Source organism: Chiloscyllium plagiosum, unplaced genomic scaffold (genome assembly GCF_037043375.1).
Source record: "Chiloscyllium plagiosum isolate Xiang-an unplaced genomic scaffold, Cpla_swu_hap1 HiC_scaffold_10, whole genome shotgun sequence".
Lineage (NCBI taxonomy): Eukaryota > Metazoa > Chordata > Chondrichthyes > Orectolobiformes > Hemiscylliidae > Chiloscyllium > Chiloscyllium plagiosum.
This window is the reverse complement of record NW_028270148.1, coordinates 48172327-48199082: the sequence shown is the minus strand read 5'-3', so window position 1 is coordinate 48199082 and position 26756 is coordinate 48172327. Positions and strand designations below refer to the sequence as shown.

At 40.8% G+C, this 26756-nt stretch overlaps 1 long non-coding RNA gene across 1 annotated transcript in view; it reads right to left on the bottom strand.

Moving 5' to 3' along the window:
- Positions 1 to 10207: 10207 nt before the first annotated feature.
- Positions 10208 to 26756, bottom strand: part of LOC122553219 (uncharacterized) — a 43445-nt gene continuing 26896 nt past the window's right edge. Inside the window, exons 2-3 of the long non-coding RNA XR_006312637.2 lie at positions 15467 to 15571; positions 10208 to 12738 (exon numbers count right to left, since the gene is read on the bottom strand). This is a non-coding gene — a long non-coding RNA (uncharacterized LOC122553219). The remainder of the gene's footprint in view (positions 12739 to 15466; positions 15572 to 26756) is intronic.

Genomic DNA, 26756 nt, shown 5'->3' with positions numbered 1-26756 from the left:
GCATTACACTGATGGAGCAAAAATAGTTGTAGTTAGTGGAATGGAATTCAATAAAACCTGGAATTATAAGTTTACTGATGACTAGAATTAGAATTAGGTTCATTGCCACATGTACTCACATGAGTGCAGTGAAAAGTTTACAAATTTGCGACTGTGGCACCTTCTTAGATACAAAGGTACCGAGGTACAGGAGCCTAGAAATAAATTAGAATAATAAATAAATAAATAACAGTTTAGCATCATAGTCCTTTGCACCATCTTATGTACAAAGGTACCTAGATCCAAAATTCTAGTAATAAATCAGAAAAATAAAGAAATTAAAAAATTCAGCATTACAGTCTATTAAGCAGACCATGCTGGACCTCACCACCAGACCACAGTGGGACTTCACCTCCATGACCCATCAAGTCTCTAATGTGGCCCTACCACAGCCCTGCTCCAGGCACCAATCTCTACCACAGCTATCAGTCGACTGAGTTCCTGAGTCCAGGCTCTGGGCCCAGTAAAGCCAGGAGTCTTCGATCCTGCCACCACTGCTGTCAACATCCCTCTGGCACCACTCTGACTTCCCACGACGTCAGAAGACAAGAACGTAGAAAAAGGTGAAAAAGGAGAGAGGGAGAGAGAGAAAACAATGCAACTGGTTCAGGAGCCCTAACATTCCCTAGTGTGCTGGTGCCACCATCAATTATCTATGAAATCATTCCTGATTTTCATTAAAAACCCACTCGGTTCATAAATGTCCATTTAGGGAATGAAAACTGCCATATTTATCTGGTCTGGCCTACATGTGACTCCAGACTTAAAGTATTGCCTAAATGCTTAACTGCCCTTTGAAATGGCTTACCAAGCAAGTCAATTATATTAACTGTTAAATGTCTCAAAAAAGGAATGAACCCAGGTGGATCACGTGGCATAGATAGACACCAGAAACAACAACAGCATTCCTGTCGACCCTGCAAAGTGGTCCATACCAACACATAGGGGCTTGTGCTAACTTGAGAGAGCTATCTCACAGATTAGTCAGCAGTATTCTCACAAATCATAATTATAAAATCATTCAGGAATCACAGGATATTACACATAATGCCCCAACACCATCACCATTTCACAGTTGCCTTGGGGGTCCTTAACATTTTCTGTAGAACCTGTGAAATCTCATCACTTCAGGTCAAATATGGACAAAGAAATCGCCTTACCACATAACTTTCTCCCATGGCTGATGAATCAGTGCTCCTCCATGTTGAATGTCACTTGGAGGAGGCACTGAGGGTGGGACAAGTGCAGAATGTACTCAGGGTGGAATACTTCAATGTCTATAACCAAGATCAAATCAGCAACACCAATGTTGATTGAATTAATAGTCAAGGCTGGGTCTGCGGCAGATGATGAGGGAGTCAAGAAGAAGGATAAACATACTTGACCTTATCCTCAATAATCTGCCTAACAGCATGACATTTCAACAGGAGTCATCACCACAAAGTCCTTGTGAAGTCAAACTCCAATCTTCATACTGAGTCTTGCTCCCATTGTGTTGTACGGCACTATCACGGCATCAAATGCGATATACTTTGAACAGATTTATCAACTCAAAGCTGGGCATCCATGAGGCACTGTGGGTCGTCAGCAGCAACTGAATTATACTGTAACACAATTTGTAACTTCTTGGCCTGGCATGTACCGAACTCCAGCATTACTATTAAGAGAGGGGATAAAAGTGATTAGTGCAGGAGCACATATCAGAGACAACACCCAAGCAAACCTAACAATTAGGTGTCAACCTGGTGAAGATAAACAGAAGACTACTTGATTGCATTAACAGCAAGCGATAGACAGGGCTAAGTGATTTCCCAATCAATGCATTAGAGCTAAACTCTGCAGTCCTGCCATATTCAGTTGTGAATGGTGGCAGACAATTAAACAACTCACTGGAGCGGGAGGCTCCACAAATATCCCCATCCTCAATGATAGAGTGTCCAGCATATCAGTCCAAAAGATAAGGCTGAAGCATTTGTCACAACCTTGAAGTAGAAGTAACGAGTGAATGATCCATCTCAGCCTCCTCGAGAGATGCATTGAAGCATAGATGCCAGTCTTTGGCAATTCACTTTACACAATATGAGATCAACAAATGCCTGGAGGCACTGGATATTTCATATATGCTGCAGAATACTGTGCTCCAGGCCAAGCTGTTCCAGTATATCTCCAACAGTGGCATTTAGAGTACATTGTGTATAGAAAATACAGGACAAATCCAACCCAGCCAATTATCAGTTTGGGTTTTGCCAGGGTCACTCAGCTTCTGACCTCACTACAACCTTGATTCAAGTACGAATGAAGGAACTGAATTCCAGAAGTAAGGGGAAAAGAACTGCCCTTGACATGAAGGCTGTACTTTACTGATTAGACATCAAGGAACCTTAACAAAATGATACATTAGGAATCAGAGGGAAAGCTCTCCACTGTTTGGAGTCATACCTAGTACAAAGGAAGATGTTTCTGGCCATTGAAAGTCAGTTATCTCAATTCCTGGACAACTTTGCAAGAGATCCTCAAGATAGTGTCTCAGCTCAACCATCTTCAGCTGCTTCATCAATGATCTTCCCTCCATCATAAGTTGGAAGTGAAGGTGTTCATTGTACAACGTTCAACAGCACTCATGACCCCTCAGTTACTGAAGCAGCCCATGTCCAAATGCAGCAAGATCTGAACAATATTGAGGCGTGCGTTGACAAGATAAAGTTATGTTACTTGGTAAGTAACACTCGCATCACATTGCCAGACAATGCCCTTATGCCCGAAACGTCGATTCTCCTGTTCCCTGGATGCTGCCTGACCTGCTGCGCTTTTCCAGCAACACATCTCCGGCAATGACTAACAACAATAAGACAGAATCTAACCATTTTCCCTTGGCATTCAGTGGGATTACCATCACTCAAAAGACACACTATCGATATCCCAGAGGTTACTATTGACCAGAAACTGAACTAAACTAGAGTTTTGATCCCAGTCAAACTCCCTGCACCCTCACAAACCCCTCCACCCGAACCCCCTGTCCAGTGTAATCACATTCTTCTAGTTGTGTGGTGATGACGAGAACTGCATACAGTATTCCATCAGTGGACTAACTAATGCTTTATAAAATTAGAATAAACATTTCTTTCTTTTATATTCTACACCACATTTAGTGAAGGTAAGCGCTCTAGATGCCTTCTTTACCACACTGTCTACCTGTTTTAACACCTTCAGGAATCTATGGACTTGTACACCAAAGGTCTCTTTGTTCCTCGGTATTCCCATAGGGAACTACCATTCATTGTCTATATCCTTCCCTTTAGACCTCACCTCATACCCATCAGGATTAAATTCCATCTGCCATGCTCTGCCCAATGTGCCAGCTGACCAACAGCAGTCTGCAGCCTGAGACCATCATCCTCCCAATCAACAACATCATCAATTTTAAACTTACCAGTTGTATCACCTTTAATCTAAAAATATGACTATTGGATATTCAAGAAAGAAATCATGTTTGACAAACCCGATGGAGATTTTCAAGGATGTTGCTTGGTAAACAATGAATGTAGAATATTAGGAATCTCAGAAGACTTTTTGATAAAGTTTCATACGAGTTAGAAAACAAAATTAAAGCACGTGCAATTAGGGGTAATAAATTAAAATTGATTGAGGATTTGTTAACAGACATAAAGCAGAGTAAAAATACATGAGCTTTCTGGCTGCCTGTGACCAGTAGGTCCCAACAGTTCACAATCTATCTCAATGATTTGGATCTAGGATCCAGCTGCAATATTTCCAAGCTTACAAAAATATAAAACTTGGTGGGAATGTAGTCCTTCGGAGAATGTAAAGAAACTTCATAGGGTTTTAGACATACTGAGTGGCCAAGAACAGCAAATGGAATATAATGTGGCTACATTATGATATTGACTTTTGGACAAAGACAAAAACTGCAGAGTATTTCTTAAATGGGGATAGATTGGATGTCCAAAGGTAGCTCTGTGGCCTTTTTCATAAATCACTGTAAGCGAGGATGCAGCCAACAATCCAGAAGGCAAAATGGAATTCAAGTGGATTTAAATATAAGAGCAAAGCTGTTTTGGTTCATTTGTATAGAGCACTGTTGAGATTGGACCTGGAGTATTGTGTGCAATTCTGGTCTCCTTGCCATTTGAATAATATGCTTGGTATAGTTGGGATGCAGTGGAGGATTGCCAGACTGGGTGAAGACTTCATGGAACATTCAGTTCATTCTGTAAGAATGAGCTTCGTGTTCCAGTTATTTGGCTTTTCAAAACATCATCTTGGTCTCATACTAATATTTCTGTCTTATATCTGTTGCAGGATTCCGGCAAAGCCCAAATTTAAATTAAGAAGTTCTAATCTTTTTCAAAGCTGGAAGAACAGCACCTTATTTTCTCATTACGCACTTCAGCCTTCAGGACTCAGCATTGAGTTCCAGAACTTCAGACCGTAAACATTGTCCTCCATTTTGTTTATATCCCTTTCTCTTGTATATTTTAGCATAGGTTTGCTTACAACAGATCTGACCTCTCTTTTGTAATTAACACCTAATTATTTACACCTATTCAATTATGTATCCATTAACCTTTTACTCTGGGCATTTCCACTAACTGTTCCACTTGGTCTTTCTCCCCTTATGTCAACAGTGTAAAAACAAAGATTTTCCAGCTCCTTCAGCTGTGAAGAATCATCTTTGGTTTTGAAACATTAATTACCTCTCTCTTCACAGATGCTGCCAGACCTGCTGAGTTTTTCCAGCACCTTGTGTTTCATTTTTTATTTCAGTATTATCTTTTTATCAGGTAAAAACTGGGCTATTTGCAAGATTCATCAGGTTTTCATCCACCGATACCACAAACTAGCTCAGGTAACTGACCTGCTTTCATGGTGTAAGTTTTATATGGGCATCTATTTTTAATTTTCTCTTTTCTTCACTTTGGTAAAAGCCATTTTTTGAAGACAAGAGCTAATGTCTCTTCCCATAGATTTTCAAACTCTACTCCTTAATTAGCTGCCAGAATGTTTGTGAAAGGTTGACCTGCCCTGTTATGGAATACATCAAAGTAATGTTTAGTATTCTGTTCGTTGCTTAGACACAGGTTTTGGCACAACTTAGCGCAATTCAAGCATTTCTAAATAAACTTAAAAGGACATCACAAAATCAATGTCGAATTTCCAAATAAAAATAGAAAATGCTGGGAAATGACAGATGTGCTATCAGAATCTAAAGAGAAAGATGAGTTAATACTTTGAGTGGAATCCTTCTTCAGAAATTCTTTATTACCTAGCCACAGTGTTGTATCAGCAGCGGTTGTTATTTAGTTTCCACTTTGGGGGAAGTAATGTCAGTGAACTAGTAATTTAGAGACTCAGGCTAATGCTCGAGGGACATGGGATCAAGACCCATCATGCTAGCTGGTGGAATTTAAATTCACCTGACACCTGAGTAATTTAAAAACAAAATCCAGCCTCACAAATAGTGATCATGAAACCGTTTTTGTTGTAAAACCCATTTGATCCACTTAATTTTTTGGGAAGGAAATATGCACTCTTTGCCTGATCCGGTCAATATGTGACTCCAGACCGTCAGAAATTTGTTTGTCTCTGAAATGCCTGTGCAATGTTCAGCAAGCCACTCAGTGGTATCAAAAATGTATGAAGTCAAATAGGAATGAAACTGGACAAACCACCCAATATCAAACCTAGGCACGCAAAATATACAATGGTACTCCAAGCCCTATTGATGCTGCAAAATCTTCCTTACCAAAGTGCTAAAATTATGAAAGCCCTCCCACAACAAAAGCCAACATAGTCATAATCACAAGAGCATACTTTAGAACCAAGGTCCAGGACATCACCATTATCATTACAAGTTATGTTTTGGCCCACTGGCAGGGCAGATCCATCAGAGATTGCAGCACAGCACAGCTGGGAGTGAGTTGCACCGGGAATCTTCAACATAAATGTTGGACCCCATGAGGTCATAGAATCATATCACAGAGTTGTACAGCAGGGACACAGACCTTTTGGTATAACTCAAGCATGCCACCACATACCTTAAAAGAATCCAGTTCCATTTGCCAGTATTTGCCCATATCGTTCTGAACCCCTCTTGTGGTATCATGGGCAACATCAGCGAGGAAGCCTCCTGCAGATTACTGCCTACTGTCCCCCTCAACTGATGAAGTTTTACTTGCCTTTTAACTTAAGAGGAGAGATGAAAATGACTGCCCGAGATATTGAAGCAGCATTTGACCAAGTTGCATATCAAGGAGGCCTTGTAGAACTGACATCAATAGGAATCAGAGACAAACTCCCTGCTGGTTGGAGTCATACCCAGAACAAAGAAAGTAGTTCCTGGTTGTTGGAGGTAAAAGTCTGTCTAAGATGTTGCTCTAATTTCTCTGGGTTGTGTCTTTGGCTCAACCACCTTTGCTCCAGTAATAGCCTTTGTTCCATCATGAGGTGGAAGTGGTGATATTCACTAAGGATAGCTGGTCATGTCCTTTCGTGGCTAGTTGATGTTCATGTATGCGGATTGTTAGCTGTCTTCCTGTTTGTCCTATATAGTGTTTAGTGCAGTTCTTGCATGGTATTTTGTACACTACATTCATCTTGCTCATGTTGGGTATCGGGTCCTTCGTTCTGGTGAGTTGTTGTCTGAGCGTGGCTGTTGGTTTGTGTGCCGTTATGAGTCCTAGGGGTCGCAGTAGTCTGGCAGTCAGTTCCGAGATGCTCCTGATGTATGGTAGTGTGGCTAGTCCTTTTGGTTGTGGTATGTCCTCGTTCCGTGGTCTTTCTCTTAAGCATCTGCTGATGAAGTTGCGCGGGTATCCGTTTTTGGCGAATACCTTGTATAGGTGTTCCTCTTCTTCTTTTTGCAGTCCTGGTGTACTGCAGTGTGTTGTGGCCCTTTTGAATAGTGTCCTGATGCAGCTTCGTTTGTGTGTGTTGGGGTGGTTACTTTCATAGTTTAGGACTTGGTCTGTGTGTGTGGCTTTCCTGTATACTCTTGTAGTGAATTCTCCGTCTGGTGTTCTCTGTACCATCACGTCTAGGAATGGGAGTTGGCTATCCTTTTCTTCTTCTCTCGTGAATCGGATTCCTGTGAGTGTGGCGTTGATGATCCGGTGTGTTTTTTCTATTTCCGTGTTTTTAATGATTACAAACGTGTCATCGACATATCTGACCCAGAGTTTGGGTTGAATTTGTGGGAGGACTGTTTGTTCTAACCTTTGCATAACTGCCTCTGCTATGAGTCCCGAGATTGGTGATCCCATGGGTGTTCCGTTGATTTGTTCGTATATCTGGTTGTTGAATGTGAAGTGTGTTGTGAGGCACAAGTCCAGTAGTTTAAGTATGCCATCTTTGTTGATAGGTTCAGCGTCCTGTTTTCTGTTCTGTATGTCCAGTAGGTTGGCTATTGTTTCTCTGGCTAGGGTTTTGTCAATCGAAGTGAACAGTGCCGTCACGTCGAATGATATCATGGTTTCTTCTTTGTCTGTATGTATATTTCTGATGATGTCCAAGAATTCCTGTGTTGATTGTATAGAGTGTTTGGATCCGCTGACCAGGTGTTTCAGTTTCTGTTGTAGTTCTTTGGCCAGTTTGTATGATGGTGTCCCTGGTAGTGATACTATGGGTCTGAGTGGGATGTCTGGTTTGTGTACTTTAGGTAATCCATAGAATCTGGGGGTGTTGTTGCTTTCCGGTTTCATTCTTTGTAGGTCAGCTGTGGTTATCTGTCCGTTTTTTTGTAGATTCCTCAGTGTGTTATTTATCCTATTGGTGAGCTGTGGGGTGGGGTCAAACTCCCTCTTTTGGTAGGTGTTGGTATCTTCAAGTAGTTGTTGTGCTTTTTGGATGTAATCAGATTTATCTAGGATGACCGTCATTCTGCCTTTATCTGCTGGTAGTATGATTATGTTCTTATCGTTTCTTAGTGATTTCAGTGCTTCCCTCTCCTTGGTGTTGAGGTTATGTGTTTGTCTTTCATCAGCAGATGCTTAAGAGAAAGACCACGGAACGAGGACATACCACAACCAAAAGGACTAGCCACACTACCATACATCAGGAGCATCTCGGAACTGACTGCCAGACTACTGCGACCCCTAGGACTCATAACGGCATACAAACCAACAGCCACGCTCAGACAACAACTCACCAGAACGAAGGACCCGATACCCAACATGAGCAAGACGAATGTAGTGTACAAAATACCATGCAAGGACTGCACTAAACACTATATAGGACAAACAGGAAGACAGCTAACAATCCGCATACATGAACATCAACTAGCCACGAAACGACACGACCAGCTATCCTTAGTAGCCACACACGCAGACAACAAGCAACATGAATTCGACTGGGACAACACTACTATCATAGGGCAAGCCAGACAGAGAACAGCCAGGGAATTCCTAGAGGCATGGCATTCATCCACAAACTCCATCAACAAACACATTGACCTGGACCCAATATACCAACCACTACAGCGGACAGCTGAAACTGACAACCGGAAGCGGCAGGGACAGACCACTATAAACACCGGAGGAAACATCAAAGAAGCGCTTCGCAGGAGGCTCCCAAGCACTGATGATGTCGCCTAGCCAGGGGACGAAACGTTTGCAACAAAAACTTCCAGCTCGGTGAACAGAACCACAACATCACTCTTTAATATTCAGTGGCATTACCATTAATGAATCTACGACTATTAACATTCTGAGAACATCCATTGACCAGAAACTGACTGGACCATATAAGAGACTGGGGAATTCTACAGCAAGCAACTCACCTTCTACTCCCCAAAAGTGGTCCAACACTTCTGGATCACAAGTCAGGAGTATGAAGGCATAATCTCCACTTGGCTGGATGAGTGCAACTCTAATAACATGCAAGAAACTCAACACCATACCAGGTCAAGCTGTCACTTTAATTGGCATGTCAAACAACACTTTAAACAACTACTCTCTCCATCAGTAATACACAGTGGCAGCAGTATGTACCTTTTACAAGTTGCACTGTAGGAATTCAACAAAACTCCTTTGACGGCCCCTGTAAACCACAATCAGTACCATCTTGAAGGATAAGGGCAGCAGACAGACATCTGGGAGCACCACCACCACCTACAATTTCCCCTTCAAGCCACACATTATCATGTATTAATATATCACTTTTGCTGAATGAAAGTCCTGACACTCCCTCCCAAGCATCACTATGGGTTTACATGCACCACGTAGTCTACAAAGGTTCAAGATGGAGGCTCACTACTATCTTTTCATGGGTAGTTAATATGGGAAACAAATGCTGGTGAATTCAGTGACATCCACATCATGTGACTGAATAAAAGAAAATTTTCATTTTAAAATTCAAGATTGTCCCATTCTTATTATGTTAAGGGTTTCAACTTAAAACAGTACAGTACGCTACATTAAAAATGGATAATGTCACTCAAAGGGACATACGAACTGAATGAGTGCACCCTGAAAATTGAGAGGAAACATATTATTTTATTTAAAAAAGATATCAATGTGACAGCTTAAGTTATTTTAATACAGAAATAAATTATTTATAAGTATACAGTAGTTCCTTTTTAACAGAACTTTTTGAAATAGGATCAATGGAATTTTCTATTCTGTTTATTCCAACTATGCTTTAAAAATCTTACACTGAAAAGAAATTGTGTTTTGAATGTGCTGGAAAGGTTGCATTTATTGCTTGGACATCATTACTTAAAAGAAATGTCAGTAATGGGTCTTCTGCTTGCACTGTTACAATCCTTGCAGTTAAAAAGTCATACAACATCAGGTTATAATCCAACAGGTTTATTTGGAAGTACTAGCTTTCAGACACTGTTCCTTCATTAGGTAACTAGTTGTGTGATTTTTAACTTTGTCCATCGTAGTCCAGCACCAGCACCTCCACATCAGTCCTTGCAAACTGTGGACGTCATTTTGACTAACTTGAATTGATTGTACCTTTGACTCACTCTTCTCAGCTGTCACCTTCAGATCATAACAACAGCTCTACCTTGGACGTCATAAGAACCGAAGAAGAAACGGCAGTGAGAGCAGCAGAAACTTTCGCCTTAGCCACCTCATGCTCTATAGATTAGAAGGAATGAACAAGAGATCTCCAGTTTGGAGAAGACAATACTCAACACAGAGAATGTAGGCAGAGGATTTATTTTCTGAATGTATCTGAACACTGGTGCTTCAGAAGATGCAGATTTTCATGTTAAGATTTTGTTGATATTTGCAGCTTCTTAACAGATCTCCCTTCCAGTGGACCGGGTAATCGTACATGACCAACAGCAGTCAAAGATAGCACAATCTAGAATTTCTTCAACTCCACTAATGTTTATCTCATATGTAACTACTTAAGGATTATAATGTATGTCTATGCAGGATACCCAGGAATAAACCATGATATTTTCATTCGTTACTAGTCAAGTTTCCCAAAGATCTCTATAGATCCAAGATAGCTCTGTGAAGATAAGGGCCACCCTTCTATGGATGTGACTGCTGACACCTATGAGAATGCTTGTCACTGATGCCCAAGAAGGTTTCAGCAGAAACCATGTGAGCACAAGTGTGGCCATTAAGGATGCTAATAGGATGGAAAGGATGGAACTCTGGTGCCTGAGTAAATTTGTAGGCAACTTTCAATATTCAGCATTAAGAGTGTGTCGCGTGATAACAATGTGCTTTGTTTTTATTCTTGCCATAGGATGTGGGTGTTTTGGAAAAGCTAACATTTATTGCCCATTGCTAATTGCCCATGAATGGAATGGTTTGCCAGGCTATTTCAGAGGGCATTGAAGAGTCAACCACATTATTGTGGGTCTGGAGTCTCATGTAGGCCCGACTAGGTAAGGAAAGAAGATCTCATTCGCTAATGGCCATCAATGAAGCAGTTGGGTTTTTCATTAACCATCAATTGTTGCGTGGTCATTATTAGACTATTTTAATTTCAAAAATTTTGAAATAGAATTTTGCATAGCCTAAGATATCAGAGGAGACTGGCACTGCAGCAAGGAGAAAGTGTCATGACTTGAATAGGAAGAATGTGCTGACAATTGTGCTGTGCTGTTTCACAACCATGTCAAAATGTATAAAATTACAATGAAATTATTAAGGCAACCAATTTGCCTGACTGACTATTATTAAATCAAAAGCAATTCACATCAGATTTTGTCAGTAACAGTAAAATAGCTAACTACATAAATTTATTTATAATAACTGCGATACACACTTAACAAAAAAGTAGTGAAAAGAAAAGATTTCTAATCTATACTATGCAACTTAATTGTATCCCTTCAAAATCCCAAATACCCATGCATAGTTAAGACAGTCAAAGGGCAGATAATTTGACAGACCTATCAAGAGTGGGAGAAATAGAACAAAATTCTGAAGATCACATGTCCAGATTACAAGGGTAGGTTAAATTGTCTCATCCAGTCTTTTGCTTTTATTTTTAGCACAGGTAACATGGTATTGTCTCAAACATGAGTGTCTCTCTTTGATTTAATAGTTGATTGTGTGGACCAGGTCTTATTTCAATTCTTCATTGTAAGCTTTCTTGGTTTTCTGTATATTTCCCACAGTGAGAGATAGAGAGAAAGAAAGAGAGAGAGAGAAAAGAGAGAGAGATGGCTACTTTCTGTTTGCAAACTCTGATGATGTTTTCCTCCTGCTGTTCCACGCTTCAACATTCTACAGCTCAATCAATTAACGGGTTGCCATCAGGCAGAATCTCCTTAACTCAAAAGACTCAAATTCTCCCTTTCACCCCTTCAAAAAGCAACTTTGTATTGCATAGCCCAAGAATATATAGCACTTGAGTTTCAAGATGCCAAATTTATCTGGTATTTCAGTTCAATAGTAGTCTAAGTTTAATTTCAATTTATAGTACCCCCCAAAAATGGTCTCTTTTAAGAGTGATGTTAACACTGGAACCTTGAAGCAAGAATAGAAAGAAGAAGCTGTCACAGGAGAAAAAGGAGATTGTTTGAGCCACAGAGTCAACAGGCTACAGGAAGTCTACTTCCCTTCTCGAACAAAGTCATCCAAGAAAGCTTCAGCTGATCTGAGGTAGGTCAACTATGTGACAACCACAACTGAACCCACTATGACCATCCCCATCCCTAGCATGAACTATTCTCACAGTCACCAATTTATTCCTTTCGCTTAATTCGATTGCTTTTCTTCTCTTCTCTTGTATCTGATACTCCATGCAAGTGGCCATTCTCTACATAGAGGTAGACATAGCACAAAGACCTGAGTCATCATGGCTTTTGACTGAATAATAGTCAGTCAGGCAAATTGGTTATCTTGATGGTTTCTGCAGTCTCCAGTGGTGCTAAGTGACTCTGAAGGTGCTGCAAGAATCTCACACAGTATCTTCTGCTGTGGCAAAATAATCCTTTACAATATTAACTCACTAGGTTTTACATCTATAACTGGCTGAACAGGTATTGGAGTGTCCTTTGCCTTCCTTTCCACTGCTGAATCTATCTCTGACACAGTTCTTCTGCTCACCATATGACAAGTTGTCTTAAAGAGCCAGACAATATCTGTTTGTCTGATGTTGGTGGGGTGTATGTAAGTCATATTACAATGCTTCATCTGAGTGAACGACCTCTTCTGAGAAGTTTTTATTTTCCTCTGGCACCAGCTCCTTGCATGATGCTTGAAGGATCTGTGGGAGACAGAAGATATAAATTAGAATTGACAAGGTGAAATGGTTCAAAGTCAACATTGTGCAGATCATCATATTATAGTGAATGCTGACATCAAGTCAACATCAATGAGTGTTGTGTTACCATTGTGAGGTTTGTAAGATTATTTTGGAAATTTACCTTTAAATTTAGGGTAAATGAAGTTGGTCTTGTGACCTGTTCTGAAGTCTGCCTCATAGCTTGGATGATTTCATTGTTAAGAGATCAAAGGAAGGCTTAGGTTATTTTACTGGAAGAAGGTGCAACAGGTAATGACCACAGTCTATTAGTTCACAGTGAATAGATTCTGAGTCTCCCAAAGTCCCAAAAAGGTATGGGTTGTAAACAATTATGCTGTAGATATTCTAATTAACCTACTCAAATGTGTTATGATACACACCTTTGGAACAGGTAGGACTTTGAACCAAGCCTTCAGACTCAGAGATAGAGACACCATTACTGTACCACAAGATTCCTATTTTTAGTTAATCCTTTCATGGTTATGATTTATTTCTGGTCCCAATGTTTGAATTCAGCTCAATGATTTTCATGCTTTTATATGAAATTTGTAGTTTTTGAAACACATTAGTAAGGAGAATATAGGCTGAGGAGCAACATTTTGTCCCATAGCTTTTCCACATTCCAGCTGCAGGTCTACAGTTCATCATAGTATTGATTTCCTGGATGTTTTTTAAAAAATAATTTATTCACGTGAGTCAGTGTCACTGGCTGGGTCAGCTAACACTGGAGAAAATGGTCATATATTTCCAAGACAGCACAGTGTATGGCTTAGAGGTGAACTTGCAAGCGGTAGTGTTCCCATGTATCTACTGCCCTTGTCCTTCGAGATGGTAGCTGTTGCAGGTTTGGAAGGTGCTGTCTCAGAAACTTTGATGAGTTGTTGTAGCGTATTGTATAGATGGTATATACTGTTATTATTATTCAGCTGTGGTGGATGGAATCTATGTTGAAGTTGTTAGATGGAGTGTCAATCAAGCAGGCTGCACTGATTTGGAGGTGCCAGTGGTGGACAAGGTTAAACATCACACAACACCAGGTTATAGTCCAACAGGTTTATTTGGAAGCACAAGCGTTCGGAGCGCTGCAATGGATTTCTTCTGCTTTTTGTGGACAGGATGTACCTGGGCAATTTTCCACATTTCCAGCTAAATGCCAACTCACTGGAACAGCTTGACTAGTGTCATGGCTAGCTGAGGAGCACACGGCAGCAGTACTATTGCCGAAATACTGTCAGGGCCCATAGCTTTTACAGTATCCAATGCCTTCAGCTGTTCCTTGATATCACACAGAGTCACCGAGATGTACAGTATGGAAACAGAGCCTTCAGTCCAACTCGTCCATGCTGACCAGATATCCTAATCTAATCTAGTTCTATTTGCCAGCACTTGGCCCTCTAAACCCTTCCTATTAATATACCCATCCAGATTCCTTTTAAATGTTGTAATTGTACCAGCCTCCACATCTTCCTCTGGCAGCTCATTCCATACATGCACCAATATGTGAAAAATTGCCCCTTAGGTCCCTTATAAATTTTTTCCCCTCTCACCCTAAACCTATGCCCTCTAGTTCTGTACTCCCCGACCCCAGGGAAAAGACTTTGCCTATTTAACCTATCCATGTCCCTCATGATTTTATAAACCTCTATAAGGTCACCCCTCAACCTCCAACTCTTCAGAGAAAACAGCCCCAGAGTAATCAGCCTCTCCTTATAGCTCAAATCCTCCAACCCTGGAAACATCCTTGTAAATCTTTTCTGAACCCTTTCAAGTTTCACAATAAGCTTCCAATAGGAAGGCAATCAGAATTGCATGCAATATTCTAAAAGTGGCCTAACCAATATCGTGTACAGCCGCAACATCACCTCCAAATTCCTATACTCAATGTGGATTGAAATCTATGATGTTAAAGATCTCAGGTGTAGATCAAGATGGATGATCCTCTTGTCACATCTGTTTGAAGATTACTGCAAATACTTCACTTGTCTTTTTTATTTATCTCCGAAGATTCCCATTTTTGAGGATGGGGATATTTGTGGAGCCTCCTCTAGTGCGTTGTTTAATTGTCCACTATCATTCACAACTGGATTTAGCAGCTAGATGTGTTCCAGAGGTTGTGGGACCACTCAGCTCAGTCAATTGCATGCTACCTACACTACCAACAATGCAGGTAGTCATGTGTAGCAACTTCATAGGTTGACACCTAATTTATAGGTATACCTGGTACTACTTTTGGCATTGCTCCTGGCATTCCCTCCTGCACTCTTCATTGCAGTTAAATATTATCTACGCAACATTATATTCTCTGCCCTCTCAGTTTAAAAAAACAACACATTGCTGGATCCTGCTGTGCTTTTCCAGCACCACTCTAATCTAGAATCTGGTTTCCAGTATCTGCAGTCCTTGTTTTTACTCAGATGGCACTTGAACCAAGGCCTCTGTCCAAAACATAGGGACATTATCACAGTGCCATACCCAGTTAAATCCCTTGTGAACATGCATCATCCAATGTTGATTGAGGTCCTGGCAATTTGAAACTCTGTAACTCAATCATTGGTCTTCTTTGCCATTAGGGAGAGACTGATTGCTAAATTAACATGGTTGTTAGTGAGAGAGATTCCTTCTAAGATTTGCTCTAATTCCCAATTCCATTGACTGAGATTGAGTATAGGTATTTTAGAATTAGTGTTACCTCTTCCTGTGACAAAATGTGTAAAACTTCAAGAGATTTTGATTGTTGGTGGGTTTGAAGAGAGAGTTCCATATCTTGTTTCTGAAGTGAGAATGTGACAGTGTACTGTAAGGAAAGAGAAATTAGACAGTTTATATGCAGCCAAAATTGGATTTGTGTGTTCAAATCCACTCTTGTTTCAACTTCTGAAACTACCAAGACAGGTGAACTTTGAGGAAATCTAAATTCTTATTGTCAGGCATGATCTAAAATGTCCACTCATAATATGGAATTATGTATATTCCTTGGCCTGATTCTAGTTTTGTTTTATATCTTTCAAATCCTTATACATCATTCACCTCCCTTCACCATGCACTAATTCACAAGCTCAGATGATATGTTGTGCCTTTCAATGTAAAAGTGCAGCTGTGATCTGCACAGAAATCACCCAGATATGACTTCATTCTCTCATAATCTGTTAAAACTAGCTCAGTTAATTCCTCTGATCTGAGGAGCCTGAAACATACAAGTGTCAGGCACAAGCAATTCCTGCATGAGGGCTTTTGATACACCTGCTTTGCATTTTTCCATGCAAGTCATTGGAGGCATGCCTTAATCCTGAAATCATGACATGAAAAAGCAATAAGGTATTCAAAGCAGGACACACAGACTAAATAAGTAATATGAGTGTGATTCGCTGGTAATGAAAATGCACATGCGGCTTTGCAAAAGCATTTTAATGCGAAATATATTGTTTTGAAACTATCGAATACAAATGCACAACCTTTTATCATTTGTAGCTTGCAATAAAATGAACGTTCACATATTTAAATACATGTAGGTAGATAGGTGTGATGAAAAATCATAAAATTACTGATCATAATTGTTATCATGTAATATTTGTCTACAGTTTAAAATATGTGTTATATAATATTATATAAAATATATAATATTACACAAAATATTAAATCTACTTATAAAGCCTCTGTCTGGACAAGCTATTGCACTGACCAGAAGTTAAATACCCTTTTTTCCCAAAATCTCCTTTAAAGTGAATGGGAAGGATTATAATTACCAGCTTTCAGTTTGATTCCAGCCTGTTTGTGGCAGGATGAGATCATGGCAGTTTTAATTGCTCAGTCTCATTACTGTGCCGCCAACTACTTTGCAGACAGAAAAGGAAGTGGGCAGGAAGTAGCTGTTGCATTGTGGAAATTTAGGCCACCTTTTGCTACCCATTACCACTTAAGACATTAGAACATAAGATGTAGGAACAGAATTAGGCCATTCATCCCATCGACTCTGCTCCACTATTCGATCATGGTTGATATGTTTCTAAACCCCATTCGCCTGTTTTCTCCCCGTAACTGTTGATCCTATTATTAATCATAAACCTATCACTGTCTTAAAATCACTCATTGCTTTGGCCTCCACAGCTTTCTGTGGCAATGAGCTCTACCATCCCCTGACTGAAGAAATGCCCCCTCATCTCAGTTCATCCTTTCACTCTGAGACTTTACCCTCGGGTTCTAATCTCTCCTACTAGAACATTTAAGAATGTTCTAAATTTCAATGAGATCACCTCTTATTCTCCCAAAATCTGAAGAATATAAACCCAATCTCCTCGATCTCTTCTCACAGAATCTCCTCAATCTCCTAAGAATTAGTCTCAGAAGAATACATCTCATCCGTCATTGGGCAAGGGACCAAAACTGAATGCAATGTGGTCTTGCCAATGTTCAATACAATCGAAGTAGGACAGCTTTACTCCTGTACTCAAATCCTTTTGTGAGAAAGGTCAACATGTCGTTTCCCTTCTTAGTTGCTTGCTGCACCTGTATGTTTGCCTTCAGTCTCTTATGAACAAGACACCCAGATCCATTTGAACATCAACTCTTCCCAATATAGCACCATTCAAAACAAAGTATTTGACACGTTTGTTCCTCCTAGCAGAGTGGACAGCCTCACATCTAACTCCATTGTATGCAATATTCTTGCCCATTTGTTCAGCCTGTCCAAGTACCCTTGAAGATTTTTTGCATCGTCCTCACAACACACATTCCCTTAGTTTTATGTCACCTACAAACTTTGAAATATTGTATTTGATCACTACATCCAAATCATTCATCTGATGTGCTTTCATTTTCTTTACTAAGCGCCTGTGTAGGACCTTAACAAAAGTCTTCTGGAATTCCAGATACACTACATTCACTGGTTCACTCTCTGGCTCGTAAGGCCCTCAAAAAACTCTAACTAGTTTGTCAACGTGACTTCCTTTCCATAAATTCATGTTGACTCTGCTCAATCAAATTATTATTTTCTAACTGTACAGTTATCACATGATTAATAATAGATTTATTTTTGGGGGTTGCCATTCTGTAATACTGGAATGCCTCAAGGCATTCAGAGAAAACGTAACTTACATTTAAGCTATTAGTTAGTTCATAAAGAGAGTTCTAAAACATATTTATCTGAATTTTGAGCCAAGAGGAGCTTCTTTTAACTACACATTAAAATCATACAGCTTAGTTTTGTCAACATTTCCCCTATCCATTGAGACCTTGTGAATTTCAATCACGGTCACCAGCCTCATTGATTACCCTAACCCTCTCTAATCACCCTGCTTTATCAGACTCACCCTTTCTGATTACCTTCATCCTCTGTGATGTCCCTCATCCTTTTTGGTCCTTCACTCTCCTGAATCACCCTCACCTTCCTTCTCTTGAATCTTCCTCACCTTCCATGTTCACCCTCATCTTCCCTAATTGCCCTCACTCTCTTTAATTATGCTTACTCTTCCCAAATCACCCTCATCTTTCCCGTCACTCTTGCTCTTCCTTATCTTTGTGACTAACCTCCCGACCTCTGATATCATTCAGTCTCTCAATCCCCCTGACATCACTCTCATGGTCCAGATTAATGTTACCTTTCTATCCCAGTGATCAAAATAAGGTTCCAGTCTCAATAATTAATGTATCTCAAAGTTACAGAGTCAGGCACAGAAACTGTACTCTGTGCCCTCGCTTTTTTGAGTATTTTTGAATTTGCAGCTCCATCAGCTTGGTTCGCTACTTATAACTTGTAGATAGCAGTGGCCAATTACATGGTTGTGAGTTGGAAGTGAACTAAAGTACCAGAGTTTAAAGGCCAGTCAGTTTTAATGGACCAATCATTAGCATTATCCATTCCGCTGTCAATGCAACTCTTAAAATATCTGCCAGAAAGCCTGAATGCAGTGCAGGTAATCCCATTATTCATTAGGATCTAACTAGATAAGGAATCACAATAAGAGATTAAGTAATCTACCTGTTCCAAAATTTAACAAAATTGTACAGAATTAATATATACAGCTTAATCATATTTGTTCACATTATTTCTGGCTTCACAACATTTTTGAATGGCATGAAAAAATAGAATACAGTCTGAATCAATACTTGCCGTTGTTATTATTGAGCAATGCTATTGGACTACAAGAATCAGAATACAGCAAATATGTCAAATTTGTTATACTAGTGACTTGTGGAAAGATATTGGATTTATGGCATATGGATTTTTTTTATTTTGAGCTGAGTCTTCATTTACAAATCATGTTGCCATTTTACAAGCTGAAATTTAATACAAAGGTCTGCCATGTCTCTGAGAAGATCTCCACTTTTTAATACAAAAAACTCTGGTCTATTACTACTGATTGTGTATCTGTTAAAAGTATTGTCCTGAAAAAAGAGTCTTGAAACAGAGAAGCAGGTCTGTGTTAAAACAAGCTAAGAAGACTGATGAGCAACATATGTATCTGGTCTGAAGAGAAGGAAGACCATGTAATACAGGCTTCATTTAGTCACTAAAACCATCAGTCACATTCTAGTTAGACCACTGCAGAGATAGAGGGTCAGATTTATGAAGTAAGAATTGCCAAGATGTCTTCTGGCTCCAAAATTCATCTCTTCAGTGATGGATTGGAAGGAAATGTCCAAACAAGTATTGTGGCCTGTAGTGATAGAAAGGGGCTGGGTGATTTTCTTTTCAGCGCATTATATAAAAATTAAAAAGAAAACAGGGTACAAATAGTTCTAGCATTACAGGGAAAAACTCTTGCTATACCAATTAAATGGTTCAGATTTTCATTGAATTCCCAGAATTTGTACTGGGAGTGAAATGTGATGCACTTGTTGGCTATGCTTCCCCAGAGGGAATAGTGAGACAGACTTACTCAAGCTTCACTTGAACACAGAAATGAAAATCAATAAACAATTTGAACTTCTCAGAAAAGATTTTTTTCTACTCTAATGAATATACAAGCTTGGTTACAGCTTAATTCAAAGATTGAATTTACTGTTTTTCTTCTCTCTGTGCAGAGAGAGCTCATGACAAACACAAGCGCAAAGTGACATGTCCCGAAGGGAGATTATGGACTGTGCAGAGAGAGAAAAACACACAGATGGTGACTGGAAGAGGAACCATTGAAACAAAAATGTTCTCCGGGCTTTCTCATCTTTGGAGTGGTATTACAGCTTAATAAAACCTTAATTAAAAATGTAAATATAAACTGGCTGCTAGTCTTATAGAAAACTGCTCCCGTATGCATTGTTTTCAAATAAACTAAGACACTCGATGAAACTTTCTCTCATACGGTCATACAAAACGAAGAGTAATGCTTCGCACTCCCTTATACACCCTGTCCAGTGCAATGCCAGCTTTTATGCAGTACTATCAAAGCCTATTTCTACCTCATCGACCTATGAACAGAATTGTAACTGCCAAGGAGTGGTGGATCCAGATTCGGGTGTGGTGCTAAAAGGTGGAAAAGAGATGTCAGGTCAGAAAGTGAACATGATCCCGCCTGCACTTGCAGGTTTAACATAAGCAGCTGACAGGTGAATAAGAAGCTGTCAAATCAATAGTTAAAGTAGTTATCTCCCAACGTAACTGATGATTTAACCCAGCATCCTGGCTTTAACAACTTATTTCTCAAGCTGAGTGGAACTCTCTGGGTCTGTGAGGTTGAAGGACAGCAAGGAGCATTGATCAACTAAGCTGCAAGCTGGAAGATGGCAGCTGTGACAGCCCCCCAATCCCCTGCCTGCTGTCACATGGTCTATGAGCAGAAGATAAACCCTTATGGTTCGCATGAGAACCAATGCCTAAGGAGGGTCAGGCTTTCTAAGCAGCTTTGAATCCAAGAGGTGGAGAGCAGCCTTCCCTGCATTCTTCCTCCTTCCCATCCTTGTGGTGATCAAAATCTTAAAAACCAGTAACCAGTTTAATTGTCATTAGTTGGCAGAGGTTCCCTTTAACTCTCCCTTTAATAGATCTGGTGCATCATCATTCTGGTCCCGTCATCAGTCAGAAACTGAGTCAAAGAGCCACAACATAAATGGCTTCTGTTACAAGCAGATTTCTTATCTACTGCTGTGCCACCATCCCCTCCCTCTATTCTGCATGTAGGTCTGTAAGTTCCATGGGCAGAATCTTCTTGAGGTAGCAGGGATCTTGCCTGCCAGCTGTAGAGTTAGTGATACCCCAGAGTTGCCTGCCAGCCACATGGTGATGAGGCCATTGCTGGGTCTTTCATTAAAATCAAGACTCTGGGTAGTACCTGACCCAGAGCTACCAACCAATTTGACAACAGCAGTACTACATAAGAGGTCTTGGATGTTGGGTGCAAGAGAAATGCTGGAGTCTCAATATTGTGGAGGACCTAGGATTAAAGTAATTGAAAAAAAGACCTGTCAATGCTGGAGAACAGAAACGAAAACAGAAATTGCTGGAGAAACTCAGCAGATCTGGCAGCATCTGTGGGAAGAAAATATTAACTGTGGGAGTTAATATTTCAAGTCTAGTTACTTTTCAAAGTAATTGATGTGGTTGGAGGGAGCTCATGGTTTGGTGGTGGTGGGGTGAGAGAATTGGAGGGCTCCCTGCCCAATGTCCAATCGCTCAATCAGGCATTGCTTACCATTGATTGGGGAGCTCTTTTTGCATGCCCAGGTAAGTAGCACCGATTGTGAACATTGCATGGTGAGAGGTCTGACTGCAGCTGGTTTACTCCCAGTGGTGATAGGCTGAGGCCCTTACACAGTCATAATGAGCCATATAGAGGCTTCAGTGAGAAGTGGGATGATTCACATTGAGCCTTTCTGTCCAGAAATTAATTCTGGCTGAGGCAGGAAGACAGTAAGTACTGGGCATGACACTACCCAAAAAGATTAAGGACCCTTACCATCTTCAAGCTCAACATCTCAGGGAGCAGAAGTTTTGATTTGATTAGGTTCCCTACAGTATGGAAACAGGCCCTTCAGCCCAATAAGTCCACACCAAACCTCCGAAGAGTAACCACACACAAACTCATTCCCCTCCCCTTTATTTACCCCTGACTAATGCATCTAACACTATGGGCAATTTAGCATGGCCAACTCACCTGACCTGCACATGTTTGGATTGTGGGACGAAACCGAAGCACTCAGAGGAAACCCACGCAGACACAGGGAGAATGTGCAATTCCACACAGACAGTCACCCAAGGCAGGGATCGAATCCAGGTCCCTGGTGTTGTGAGGCAGCAGTGCTAACCACTAAGCCACCATGTTGCCCCCATGGTGAAGAGGCCATCACCAAGTTTCTGCCTGATCTTTTAGATTAGCATTATAGGTTTTATGATATTACCTAATTGGAGACATTTACTTATATTGTTCTTTCTTTTTTCATTTGTCCTTTAAATGATGACTTACTGGACGATAATATACCTCATTTAAAATAGTGCCAAGACTCCAGAATGCTGATTTTGCAGCACTATCTAATACTTCAATTTACTTTTCAAAGAAGTATTTAGTGGAAACAATTATTAATTTGAACAATTATCAAGTTTCATTTTGCCACTTACGTCTTTTCACTAATTTAGTACTTTAGTAAATCATGAGCGTCTTCATGTGATGACATTTATCGTAATGAGTTATATCAGGCATAAATTAAAATGCTGTAAATGTCCTGGCAACAGTAGTGAGTGGCATCAGAATGTACAATTAACACCACATGGTTATATATGGCTAAGAAAATCTAGCCAACTTTATTAATACAATTACATTGTAGATTAATTCTAGATGTATATTTAAAATCAGGGTTGTGTAATTGTATCCAACATGATGCCAGGCATTTTGTGTGAGAGCGTCTTTGAAAGCCATGATTTGTTCTAGGCTTACATTTTTGTGGATCTCCATTAGTTGGGGTCTGCCTATTGACAGCATTTAGTATATGTTATATCTGATGGCCACTAGTTTGACCCCATGGTTAGAGGGTAGCATTATCCCCGAACTAACTGGCTTTACCGGTTCCCAAGATAGTCCTTAACTCTAAGGCCCTTGTGACATAGTGCATTATCCCTCTCTCTGGGCTCAATACTCAGGTCTATGTCCTACCTGCTCCAGAGGTGTGTCAGAACCTTATTACAATAATGTATGATATGTCAGAGATTGTGTGCATCACATCATTACTGTGCTCCCTCATTCCTGATAAAGGGCTTATGCCCAAAATGTTGATTCTCCTGCTCCTCGGATGTTGCCTGACCTGCTGTGCTTTCCCAGGACCACACTCTCGACTCTGATCTTCAGGATCTGCAGTCCTCCTGTGCACTGAATTGGTTTGTGTATGTTAAACAATATTTTCCAATGTTGTTTAATAGCAACACTTGTTCAGAAAAACAAGCTAGGGTGACCTTGGCCGTAATCCGATTACAAAGTTTTTGTTTTATCTTTTCTGCACCTTATAATTTTCTCCAACAAAGGAAAAAATGAATTTATTTTTATTTATTCATGGGATATGGGTTTTGCTGACTGAGCCAGCATTTGTTGGCCATCCCTAACTGCTGTTGAGAAAATGGTGCTGACCTGCATTCTTGAACCACTACAGTCCATTTCACTTGACTTAAAAAAATACTATTCCTAGCTAAAGCTTATTAGGATCTTGTTTGAACCTTTGGAGTAAGTTTTACCTCTGGGGACAATTTAAGTAATTGGTAGCTTACTGAGTTGGGGTTATTTAACCATAAGAAAGCAAAATGTTTCAAGAAGAATTTATTCAATATGAATCTTACTGTATTATTACATTAGTTAGTTTCATTGTAATCATTCATGGGAGTACAGGGAGGCAGTGGTATAGTGGTAATTTTTCTGGATGAGCAATTCACAAATGCTGATAAATGTTCATATGCCACCATATCAGTCAATGCAATTGGAATTCAATGATCACATAACCAATATCAAATGTCACAAAAACTCATCTAGGTCACGAATATCCTTCGGGTAAGGAAATCTGCCATCCTTACCTGGTGTGGCCTGCGTGTGACTCCAGATCCACTCTTTGAGCAATTAAGAATGGGCAAGAAATGGCAGCCTAGCCAGCAATAGAGTCATAGAGTCAAAGAGTTGTACAGCATAGAAACAGACCCTTCGGTCCAACTCATTTATGCTAAGCAGACATCCCAACCCAATCTAGTCCCATTTGCCAGCACTTGGCCCACATCCCTCCAAACCCCACCCATTCACATACCCATTTGGATGCATTTTAAATGCTGTAAAATCTTTTCAAATTTCACAACATCCTTCTGATAGGAAGGAGACCAGAATTGCATGCAATATTCCAAAAGTGGCCTAACCAATCAAATAATGAGACTGCTTACAGCATGGTGGTCACACAGCAGATTTACTGGTTGGGGTTCCAGGAAATGGAGTAGATTAGATTACATTACAGTGTGGAAACAGGCCCTTCGGCCCAACAAGTCCACACCGACCCGTCGAAGCGCTACCCACCTATACCCCTACATTTATCCCTTACCTAACACTACGGGCAATTTAGCATGGCCAATTCACCTAGCCTGCACATCTTTGGACTATGGGAGGAAACCGGAGTGCCCGGAGGAAACCCACGCAGACACGGGGAGAACGTGCAAACTCCACACAGTCAGTCGCCTGAGCCGGGAAGATGCAAGTTTTGTAAGAATCTGTCCAATAAAGAAAGGCCACAAAATTCAGTTGGGGCAAATGAAATACATTCCTTCACTCCTCTTTCAAGAGGGCATTCCAGGATTGTTGCCATGCTACCCCAGGAATTCCATCCAGTACAGAACACCCTCAGAATCCCTCAGGAGAATTGATGGCAGCTCAGAGCTATCATAAATTTCATGAGGACACGCAGAAAGCTTACATAGTCAAAGGCAATTGGCTGTCTGAAACAGAAGAACTTTTGCCCAAAACATCAATTTTCCTGCTCCTCAGATGCTGCCTGACTTGTTGTGCTTTTTCAGTACTACTCTAATCTTGATTCTAATCTCCAGTATCTGCAGTACCCACTTTTGCCTGTCTTAAACAGAATTCTAAATAGCTTAATTACCAAATTAAAACCTAAAGAACTATGAATGATGTGAAGAAGTCTGAGGTAGGGTCACTGGACCCAAAATGTTAACTCTGATTTCTCTCCATAGATGCTGCCAGACCTGCTGAGCTTTTCCAGCAATTTCTGTTTTTGTTTCTGAGCTTAATTACCAGACCTTCCTTTGCCTTTGTCAGTGCGAGGTCTGATGATGTCTCCTGATTGTTCACTTAGTAAAGAATTTTATCAGACCCTGAATGACATGGACAATGGCAGAAAATCTGGGAGAATTGTACTTGAAGTCCAGCAAGGCCTTTCTTGATGTCAAGAGCGATTAGTTGCATTTTCTAACAGAGTTCCAGATGTCAAGGTTCTCATTCGGGAGCAGTGAGAGGCCTACTAATGGGGATTATTTTTGTTATTGCTCTTATTAACTGCAAACCTTGTCTCATTCATATATAGCTTCCTATCATACAACAGGATGGGAAGAAACTAGATTCCAATAATTCTCAAAATGGAAATCAACAAGGTGACCCCAGCATGTTCTGCTAGGCTGCCATCGTGGATGCTTGGTATCAGCATCAGAGGGGAATGCTCCTGGATAACTCTGGACACAACCCATGTCCATGAATGCTAGCATCTGACAAATACTAACCCCTCTGTGTCATTATGGCTCATTTCAGTGCACTTGCATAACATTACTGCACCTCAATGCTGCACTTTGGGACATATTGGCAACTATTATTGAAATATTGCTGCGAGAATGCTTTACACACATGGACAGGAGAAAGTGAGGATTGCAGATGCTGGAGATCAGAGTCGAGAGTATGGTGCTGGAAAGGCACTGCTGGTCAGGCAGCATCCAAGGAGCAGGAGAATTGATGTTTCAGACATAAGCCTGAAGAAAGGGCTCATTCCTGATGAAGGGCTTATATCCGAACCGTTGATTCTCCTGCTCCTTGGATGCTGCCTGACTTGCTGTGCTTTTCCAGCAGTACAGTCTTGACACACGGACAGGCACGCAGCACGTGGATGGGAGCACGCTGCATCTTAGGCTTCTCATTTGCTCTCTTATCAGTCACTCGTTTACTACCTCCCTGTAAGTTCACAACAACATCCCTACCCTTGCCTTTTAGCAGGTTGGCACCTCAGCCAGAGCCTAAAGGTTCACAGTATTGACTTGACGTATAACACAAGTGCAGAGGCCAGGCTGCATATTATAATTCTCAATAGCAATTAATCGAGGGGTGGATATCATGCTGCTACATCATGGTGCTATGTCAATCTCACACTTACAGCACATGCAGCTGCTCAAACCAAACATACTCCATGTACTGTGCCCAAATGGTCATGTCTGAAGGGCTGTGGGGAGTATGCCTCAGTTGACTCATGGGGTGGCTGCTGTCATCAGGGAATCCCAGTCAAGGGCAGCACCCACACAGAGAACAGGGGCTTGGGCACCATCAGTCATCTGCTTAGGGCATTGTTGTGGACTTTAGCTCACTGGGGAGTGGGCCACAGTAAGTCATATAGGTCCAGTGCAAGCAGTCGGGGGATTCACAGTAATTCACAGGTCATCGATTGGACACTTGTAATGAGAGCTCAGCGCCTGGAGAGCCTTATTCAAGGTTGTATATTGAAGTCTATCCAGGTTTGGAGAGTAATCAGTTCTGTAAATTGAGATGGGATGAGTTGGAATGGCTATTGAGGGCTAGTGGAGTCACTGTGGTGATAGAGAGGTGAGGTATACAATGCTGAGAGAGGGCAGACAGAAGCTTGTGTTGATGAGGAGACAAGGACAGTGAAAAGGGAAACTTGATGTATAAGAGGAAGAGGGACATCAGTAGTGAATGGAAGGTCATGGGATGCTGTTGAGGGGGGGGGGGGGGGTGCGCAGTGGTGCAGGGAACAGTCAATAGGCATTAGACACAGGGTGACACTGGAGATCAAAGATG